Here is a 9,472-nt window from a genome sequence, read left to right as displayed (position 1 = left end):
GTTTCTCTTTCTCTCTCCCGCCTCCCTCCCTCCTTCCCTTGCACTCTCTAAAAAACCCATATGGGAAAAATATCCTCAGGTAAGATTTAAAAAATAATAGCCCTATAATAGATTAACATAACATGTATACAATGAAAAGCAACTATTCTATATAACAAATACAGAAGTGTCAATAATTTGTTAGTATAGCAAAATACAGAAGTGTCAATAACTTGTTAGTATAGCAGTTTTATATCCTTGTAAACTCATTCGGTTCTCATCTTCAGTCTGCTGCAGAATGTTATTTAGGTGAAATTTGAAGAAAATTCAGCCTTACAGATAGTTTCTCCTTTTCCACATACCTAACAGACCTCTTGAAAGGGGCTTTGGGGTTCTCTACCACACTTACAGGGGTTCGCAAAGGGTATGTGAAATTGCAGGTAGATAAAGGCATTATTCTAGGTAGGGATCACCCCTGATTTGTCGAGGGTTCATCAGAATGGGGACTACAGTTTTCCCTAGTAGAGACTAGCTTAGTAGTTCCAAACCAAAATGAGTCCCACTTGGGGAACTTTCTGGCCCTATGACCTTAGTCAAGTTGTTCTATCCTCTCAGTCTCCAAATTGAAGATAACAGCATCTGACTCCACATGAAGTTGTGAGGGTTAGCTGTTAATACAGGTAGGGGACTTAAAACAAGCATCACACTCTAGCAAGTGTTGACTATTCTTAGAGATTGACCAATAATGGAAGAGAAGACTAATAATGAGATGTCTTCTGATGGCATGTCTGTCAGACAACTATAGGCTAAATTCACAGAATGCTGGTCCAAAGGGAAAGACCATATATAATTTTGCTAGATGCTACTAACTTGCCTTCCAAAGGGGTTGAAATAATTTCACACTCAGCAACAATATATATAAGATTGCCTGTTTCCCCACAACCTCACCCAGAGACAACTGGCAAACTTTTTTTTGCTAGGCTGTTAGGTGAAGAGTCTTCCTGTCTTTAGTACTTCGAGATGGAGTCTGCTTTGTGGACCCTCAAATTACCCTCAGCTAGTGCACCCTTCAGAGTCAGTGGGCAATGAATGATTGTATGTAGAACTGTAAACAAAAATGAAACCCAATCTAGTGAAATCCTTTGGTTTATAAGTGGCTAGCAATAGACAACACTGATTGCCAGTGGAACTCAAACCACCTGGTGCATTAACTCAATTCTCTCAATATTACCATTTTACTAATTAGAAAATCAAGACCCATCAATCACTTCCCCTCCCCAGGATTCATCTGAGTGGAGAAGGGAAGGGGAAGGTTCCAAGCTGGTGTGAATGCTCCTAGGAGAGCCCAAACTGATCTCATTCTCCTCCTGAGCCCCAGGGGACTATCTGCCTGGACTCCAGGGACCAAGGACCTCTGGGGATGGGGTCTCTGCTGCTGTGGGTGGGCTGGAGTAAGTTTACCAACCTCTGATAACAGAAGGGCCTGGCCCTCCAGGAGATTACAATCTGGTTGGGGCATTAATCGGATCTAAGAGGCAGTGACTTTATGACTCCATTGTTTTTTGAGAAGCTCGAGGTTCTTTGGGAAATGGCAATGGGAATTTGACCTGAACAAGGTCAAGGAAGGTTCTAGGAGGAAGTCACTCCCGGGTGAGAGCAGAGTGGCAGCAGTGACCCCCAGCCTCCTAGAGACCTGGGGGCAGGGCCAGAAAGGGAGGTGGGGAAGCAGGTTGGCCCAGAGTCTTGCTGACCGTGCTAAGAGCAGAGGAAGCCACCCATGGGTTTTCAGCAGGTAGTGAGTTTTCTAAAAATCTAGTCCAGTTTTCCCTATACCACTTATTGAAGAGGCCATCATTTCTCCATTGTGTATTCTTACCCCCTTATAGATTAACTGACCATATAAAGTGAGGGTTTATTTCTGGGCTTTCTATTCTGTTTCTTGATCTATGTGTCTGTTTTTATGTCAATACCACATTGTTGTTGTTTTTTGTTTGTTACCACATTGTTTTTCTGTAAGATTTTATTTGAGTCAAACTGATGATGATGCTGGAAAGCAAGATCTCTAATACCACATTGTTTTGATCACTATAGCTTTGTAATATAGTTTAAAATCAGGGAGTGTGATACCTCCAGGTTTGTTCTTTTTCAAGATTGCATCAGATTCCACAGATTAAGTGTTTAGGCCAGAAGGGAGTGGCAAGAAATATTCAGAGTGATGGAGAGCAAGGACCTACAACCAAGATTACCCAGTAAAGCTATCATTTAGAATTGAAGGTCAGATAAAGAGCTTCACAGACAAGAAAAAGCTAAAGGAGTTCACACGAAATCAGTTTACATGAAATGTTGAAGGGTATTCTTTAAAAAAAAGGAAGAAGTGCCCTAGCTGGTTTGGCTCAGTGAATAGAGCATCGGCCTGTGGACCAAAGGGTCCCGGGATTCGATTCCAGTCAAGGGCACGTACCTTGGTTGCAGGCTCCTCCCCAGCCCACAGGATTGTTCAGGAGGCAACCAATCAATGTGTTTCTCTTACATTGATGTTTCTGTCTTTCCCTCTCTCTTCCACTCTCCCTAAAAATCAAAGGAAGGATGTCTTCAGGTGATGATTAAGAACAACAACAAAAATTTTAAAAAAAGGAAGAAGAGATTAAAAATATGAACAATAAAATGCCAATAAATACATATTTATCAACAATTGAATCTAAAAATAAAAATAAATGAACAAGAAATTTAATGAACAAAATAAACCAATGAATAAAATAGAACCAGAAGCATGAAAACATGGAACAGATGGATGAATTTCAGGGGGTGGAGGGTGGGAAAAGATTAACCAAATATCTTTTTTTTTTTTAGATTTTTTTTAAAAAGTATATTTTATTGATAATTTACAGAGAGGAAGAGAGAGGGATAGAGAGTTAGAAACATCGATGAGAGAGAAACATCGATCAGCTGCCTCCTGCACACCTCCTACTGGGGATGTACCCACAACCAAGGTACATGCCCTTGACCGGAATCAAACCTGGGACCTAGAGTCCGAGGGCTGACGCTCTATCCACTGAGCTGAACCGGTTAGGGCTAACCAAAGATCTTATATGAATGTATATATTACCTATGAACATAAACAATAGGGTGGTGAAGGGGACATCTGTAATACTCAACAATAAACTTTTTTTTAAAGGCAGAAAACAAAAAGATTTCTGTGGAAAGGAACAATTCTGAGTTTAAAAAAACAAAAGATTAAAGACAAAATTTAACTGAGTACATTTGGATATACTAATTGGCTTTATTAAGCAATTCATGAATTAGGCAATATCCCATCTAGCAAACAAAAGGCTGCTTTGAGGGGTTGTGCAAAATGGAAGGTTTTTATAGAAAGAAGGGTGGGACAAGGGACCTAATGACAAAGGAAAGATTACTTTTGGTCAGGGACATCTTTTATTTAGGGAAAGAATAGAGAAGAGGGTTTTTTTGTTTGTTTTTTTTATCATGCAAATTCCTTCTTTTTTTCTATGGGGAAGGGAGGGGGCCCATGTGACATTGCCTGGCTGGAGCTGGTTGATTTCAAACTGGTTGATTAAGGTTGTATTTCTGGGAGAGGTTGAAACTGCAATTAGATCAGACATTAAATCTAGATTAGGCATCATGGGCTTTTAGCACAACTGCTTTGGTTTCTCCATCTAAAAATGGGGGTTATAACTATAGTATCTTGTGAAGTGAAGAGGATTAAATGAGTTAATATATTTAAAGACTTAGAAAAGTATCAGGCAGGTATTGAACACTCTATAAACATTAGCTATTCTTTTAAAAAATTAAAAAAAATATTTATTGACTTGAGAGAGAGAGAGAGAGAGAGAGAGAGAGAGAGATATCAATTTGTTGTTCTACTTATTTATGCATTCATTGTGTTTCTTGTACATATCCTGACCAGGGATCAAACCCACACCCTTGGCATATCTGGACAATGCTCTATCCAGCCAGGGCAATATTCACTATTCTTGTTGTTGCTCTTACTGTTCTTTTTCTCAAACTGCTTATTAACCATTCTTTCTTTGTATCTAGTAGATAAAATACGTGTAACCAGTATTTTATTGAATTCCACTTGGTTCAGTGCAAGCAAGAAGTAACTTTTTTCTCATTCACTATTCCCCATTAAATTTGCTCAAATTGTTTTTCCACACACCTGAAATAAAATCTCAAGCAGATTCCATAGCCTTTTTTTTCTTTATCACTTTCAGATACTATTGTGTTCCATTGATCTATTTGTCCATTCTGTTGCCAATACCACACTGTCTTAATTACTGTTGCTTTAAAGTAAGTCTTGAAGTCAGGTAGTCTTGGTCCTTTGACTTACTTTTTCTGTATCTTATTGTTTTAATATGCATTTTTTAACCTCAGAAGATCATCTCACACACTTATAAGTAATTTATTTTCCCTTTCTGTGAATTGCCTAATCATATTCTTTATCCATTTTCCTATTGAGATCTGCACTGTTTTTGTTTATTTTAAAGAATTCCTTACATGATCTATATATCAATATTCCGTTGTGTGTGTGTGTTGTTGTTTTTGGTGTTTAAGTGTCTTCTTCAAAATCTGTCATCCATTTGATGATTTCATGATGTGATTTTTATGTCTTTTTATTGAAATATAATTGATATAGAACATTGTATTAGTTTCAAATGTCAAGATAATCCTATATAATAAAAGGCTAATATGCAAACGGACCAAACGGCAGAATAACGCTCACTATGACACGCACTTACCTCCAGGGGGCAGACGCTCAATGCAGGAGCTGCCCCCTAGTGGTCAGTGCACTCCCACAGGGGGAGTGCTGCTCAGCCAGAAGCTGGGCTCACAGCTGGCAAGCGCAGCAGCAGTGGTGGGAGCCCTTCCCACCTCCGTGGCAGCACTAAGGATGTCTGACTGATGGCTTAGGGGGCCTAAGCCGTCAGTCAGACATCCCCCGAGGGCTCCCGGACTGCGAGAGGGTGCAGGCCAGGCTGAGGGACTGAAGGGTCCTGGGTTCAATTTCAGTCAAGGGCACATGCCCAGGTTGCAGTCTCAGATCCCCAGCAGGGGGTGTGTAGGAGGCAGCTGATCAATGATTATCATCATTGATATTTCTATCTCTCTCCCCTTCTCCCTTCCTCTCTAAAATCAAAATAAAAATATTTAAAAATAAATAAATAAATAAATAAACTCTACTTTCTTAGCAACTTTAAAATACAATATAGTATTATTAACTACTAGAGGCCCAATGCACAAAATTCGTGCAAGGGGCCTGGCCAGCCCTCTCAGCTCCAGCTGGCCCTCGCAGCCCCTTGCAGCCTCAGCTTCATCCAGAAGGTCGGAAGGTCATCTGGATGGTCGTTCTGCTGTTTGGTCTAATTAGCATATTAGCTCTTTATTATATAGGATAGTCACCATGCTATTATATCCCCAGCACTTATTTATTTTATAACTGGAAGTTTGTACCTTTTGACCACTTTCAGTCATTTTGCCCCCCCCCCCCCCCAATCTGGGAACCTCTCATTTGTTGAAATGAAAAGTCCTTAAGTTTTAGGTATTTGGAATGTATAAAAAATTTTTTATCTAAAATTCAGAAAAAACTGGACATCTTGTATTTTATCTGTCAATTCTGGCTATGAAGGTTTTTTTGCTTTCCAGGCACTCCTATTTGCTCTGAAGGATTGTTTCTGTTAATATGCTTTTATGTTGTAAATAGCCAACTCTCTCTTTACATTTAGTTTGGGACTAATTCTAAAATAGATGGTCAGTCAGTTCTTCTTGGTCATCTTTGAAGAGTAGAGCTGAAAAACACAAGTACTGCCAAAGACTAACATTTGATCATGCTTGTTTTACCTAGTGCTCTTTTACCTTAGCATGTGGACATACCTCCCCTCAACCCCTCACCTTTGGTTAAGAATGCTCATGTCTGCAAATTTGGCAAATTTCTTGTTTCAGGTTAATCCCATTGTTGGCCACTAGGTAGAGCAAGAATCTTATTTATGCGGATTCTAACGCTCCCTGTTCCTGGATTCTCATTTAGGAGGTAAAGTGGTCTTCGTCTTGGAATTTTTAGGCACTTTTCAGCACACTCTTCATCTTAAAATTTCCCACAGATTATTAAGGATTTAAAAGGAAAAGAGGAAAGGGAAGAACTTCTAAGTTCATCTACCTATCATGTTTCAGCATAATAACTATAATTTACTTGAGGTCAAGTCTCACAACTGTGCTCAGTCTGGGGGAGTTCTGCAGCCTCCCTCTGAAGTAAGTCTAAGATGGTTTAGGTGACTGTAGCCAGAGGTCAAGGACACACCCATTTCTTTACCAGGTCCTAAACTTATCAATTTTTTTTTTTTAAATGGCAGTGAGTATATGATTGAGAAGTTAAAAAAAATCTTTTTTTTTTGGTGAAAATCTCTTTATTTCCAACTCAGGATAGTATTCAGTAATAATCAGATGTTACTCATATTGGTTTGTAAGCCAGTCCTCTGCTAATGAGGTTTTTATTGACTTGTTTCAGAATTAACAAAGTTGAAGCCCTTGTCCCTTCTTTGGAGTGGTAGATCTGTAGAAAGAGTGGTTGGCAACAGTCAAGCTCTGAGGACATAGCCTCATAGGTCTGTTGGAGCCCTGGCCGGTGGTTCAGTTGGTTGGAGCATTGTCCTTAAACACCAAAAGGTTGCAGATTTGATTCCGGTCAGGGCACATACCTCGGTTGAGGGTTCGATCCCTGGTTGGGGTGATCGGGGCATATGTAGGAGGCTACTGGTTGATGTTTCTTTCTCACATCAATCTGTACTGTAAGTTGTAAGTCATGTAAATTCTGTTTTGGAAGAGAATGGCTCAAGACTTAACTGCCATGCTCTCTTAGTTGCTATTTATCAAATCCTTTTTCTCATAGGTAGGAAGAATTGTGACATGGGGAATGGCATGAGTCTCAGCCTGCTGGTTTGGCTAATTCAAGGGCTTACTGATGCAACAGCTGTTTAGAACCTTGGCTCTGCAGAAGGGGAGCAGTTGCCATACAGTCTGCTATAGTTCCAGACTAAAGCAAAGCAAGAAGCAGCATCAACTACCAACAAAAAAACACCCCAAACTACCCGGCCCTTCAGTCCTGAGGCTGATGCTCTATCCACTGAGCCAAACCAGCCAGGGCATACCTAGCACTTTTATTATCCTGAGTAGCTTTATTCTCTGTAAACGTACCTCTGTTGGGCTTTTTCAGTTATTAAAACGTCTTCTAAGATTTTATTGCTACCTTTATGGATCCCAATTTATGAAGCAGTAAGCAAGACTGGCAGAGAGGAAGATTTATTATCTCTTAGCATATAAAACTGATATATTTTTATTTAAAACAAACATTTTCTGAAGCGGTGTGTGATTGGGTTTATTTTAATTCAATGAGTATGTGTTCACTCTGTTCCAGGTACATGCTGAGTAAGCCAGCTGCACTGCTAAAACATACGGTAGGAAACTCATGGGATTTATAGTCTGCTCATTACAGGGAAGTCTGTTGTTCAATTTAAGGGATTTAAAAAGATACCTAGAGATTGGACAATCAACTAAAATTTGTTGGTTTTGATAACTTTTTTTTAAGAACCAAAATCTTACTTGACCTGTGGTGAGAATCAAGAAAAGATATACCAAAAAACAATCGTCCTGGACGGTTTTGCACAGTGGTTGGAACGTTGGCCCATGGACTGAAGGGTCTGGGTTTATTTCCCAGTCAAGGGCATTTACCTTGTTTTCGGGTTCAATCCCCGGCCCCATTTGGGGAGCAAGTGAAAGGTAACCAATGGATGTGTCTTTCTCACGTCATGTTTCTCTCTCCCCCCTCCCCCCTCCCTTCCACTCTCTCTAAAAAAAAAATCCATGGCAAAAATATCCTCACTCCCCCAGTGAGGATTAAAAATAATAAAATGAAAAAACTAATCAACTATGACCCCAGTCATAAGCTTTAAGCCAGTTCATACAAAAGAACAACCAGAACAGCTCCTGATTATTAGGCTACAAAAAATGTCCTTCTGCATGTCCTTCAATTGAACAAGGACATACATTTAACCACAGGGATCTGTGTAAGTAGCATACTCAGTTTAGTCAGTTTCTAGAGTGCTATTTACTTTCTTCCTTACATAGATGTTTCATCACTGTGGTTGTTTTCTTTGCTGGTTTCTTTTTCTTTTTCTCCTCCTTTGTTGGTTTTGTTTTTCTTCTCTGTTGGCTCCTTTACTTGTTCTTTGTCCTAAACACTGGTGTAAACTGCTTTATGGCCTTCCTGGTTCTCAGTAATTTCAATGGCAGAGATGGTGTTTTCCTCAGTGTCACCTTGAGAACAACCCAGTTGCAGCAAAGTACCATAGTTGAAGTCTTCTATTACCCCCTCAAATTTCAAACAGAATGGTCTCCACTTTTCTTTAGCTGATACTGATTTGAGTTCTTCTGGGTCCAAATATTCTCAAAATTTTTCTGAAATTCAGAATAGATTTGATCATCCACTTTAGTGAGTTTCAAGAACTATGGGTCAACTGATGAAATCAGCTTGTTGTAGACTTGAGCATGCTGCATTGCTGTCATGGCACACGCCATCTCAGTATCAAGTGGCTTTTTAGTTCTGCTAGTTGCCTCCATGTTGCTGCTAACCTTGATGACTGTTTTTGAGAAATACTGGCCAGATGTATTGTAGGCTGCCCCTCTACTGGAGTTTGTGTGTTTTTCTCGTGATTAGACAGGGGAACTGGGTTTTTGGGAGAAAGATCACAGAAATCAATGCCATTTTCATCATATGTCAATGGGTATACTATCAACAAAATGACTATTGATATTGACTTTGATCACCTGGTTAAAGTAGTGTTTGTTAGGATTCTCCAGGTTACAGCTATTCTTCCCTGTCTGTTCCCCTTCCCCTTTCCAGGCTGTACTCTTTGGAAGGAAGTGACTAGGCATGGCCCATACTTAAGGAGTGAAGATGTATGCTTAGGGTGGAGTATCTACATAATTATTTTAAATTCTTTTGTATAGGACATTTGTCTCTACTGCATTTATTAATTTATGCAGTCATTTATTTATATCAGTATGGACTCATGGGTCTTTATTTTATACTTTGGGTTATAATACAATACTTTATTTCTTTTGTTCAAATTATTCCAGTTTGGCTTTGTTTCCATTGGGAACTCTTTCACTTGGCACCCGTGTTCCTTTGATGTAACCCCAGCAATTTTTTCTTTTTTAGCATTTCCTTTCTTTCTGGTATTATAAGATGCTTCAGGCTCATAGTGTATATTTCCTGCCTAGTTCTAGAATTGGCCAATTTCCAAGGAACCCTTTTATTGGAGAATGGTATTAGAAGCCAAAATCTTGGTGCTAGATGTGCTCATTTCTACTGGAGTGTTTCTTTTAGGCCATTTCAGCTGACAGAGCAAGGAAATGTATGTGTTTACTAACCTGTGTATGTATCTATAAATATTTCTATATTAACCATCTGTATCTATTAAAT

General features: G+C 39.4%; 1 pseudogene; it reads right to left on the bottom strand.

Moving 5' to 3' along the window:
• Nucleotides 1-8,107: 8,107 nt before the first annotated feature.
• LOC102427628 lies at nt 8,108-8,607 on the bottom strand (annotated as a pseudogene).
• Between the last annotated feature and the right edge of the window lie 865 nt (nt 8,608-9,472).

The sequence above is a fragment of the Myotis lucifugus genome, unplaced genomic scaffold (genome assembly GCF_000147115.1).
Source record: "Myotis lucifugus unplaced genomic scaffold, Myoluc2.0 scaffold_59, whole genome shotgun sequence".
Taxonomy (NCBI): Eukaryota; Metazoa; Chordata; class Mammalia; order Chiroptera; family Vespertilionidae; genus Myotis; species Myotis lucifugus.
The sequence above is the reverse complement of the archived record's forward strand: the minus strand, read 5'-3'. Positions and strand labels throughout refer to the sequence as shown.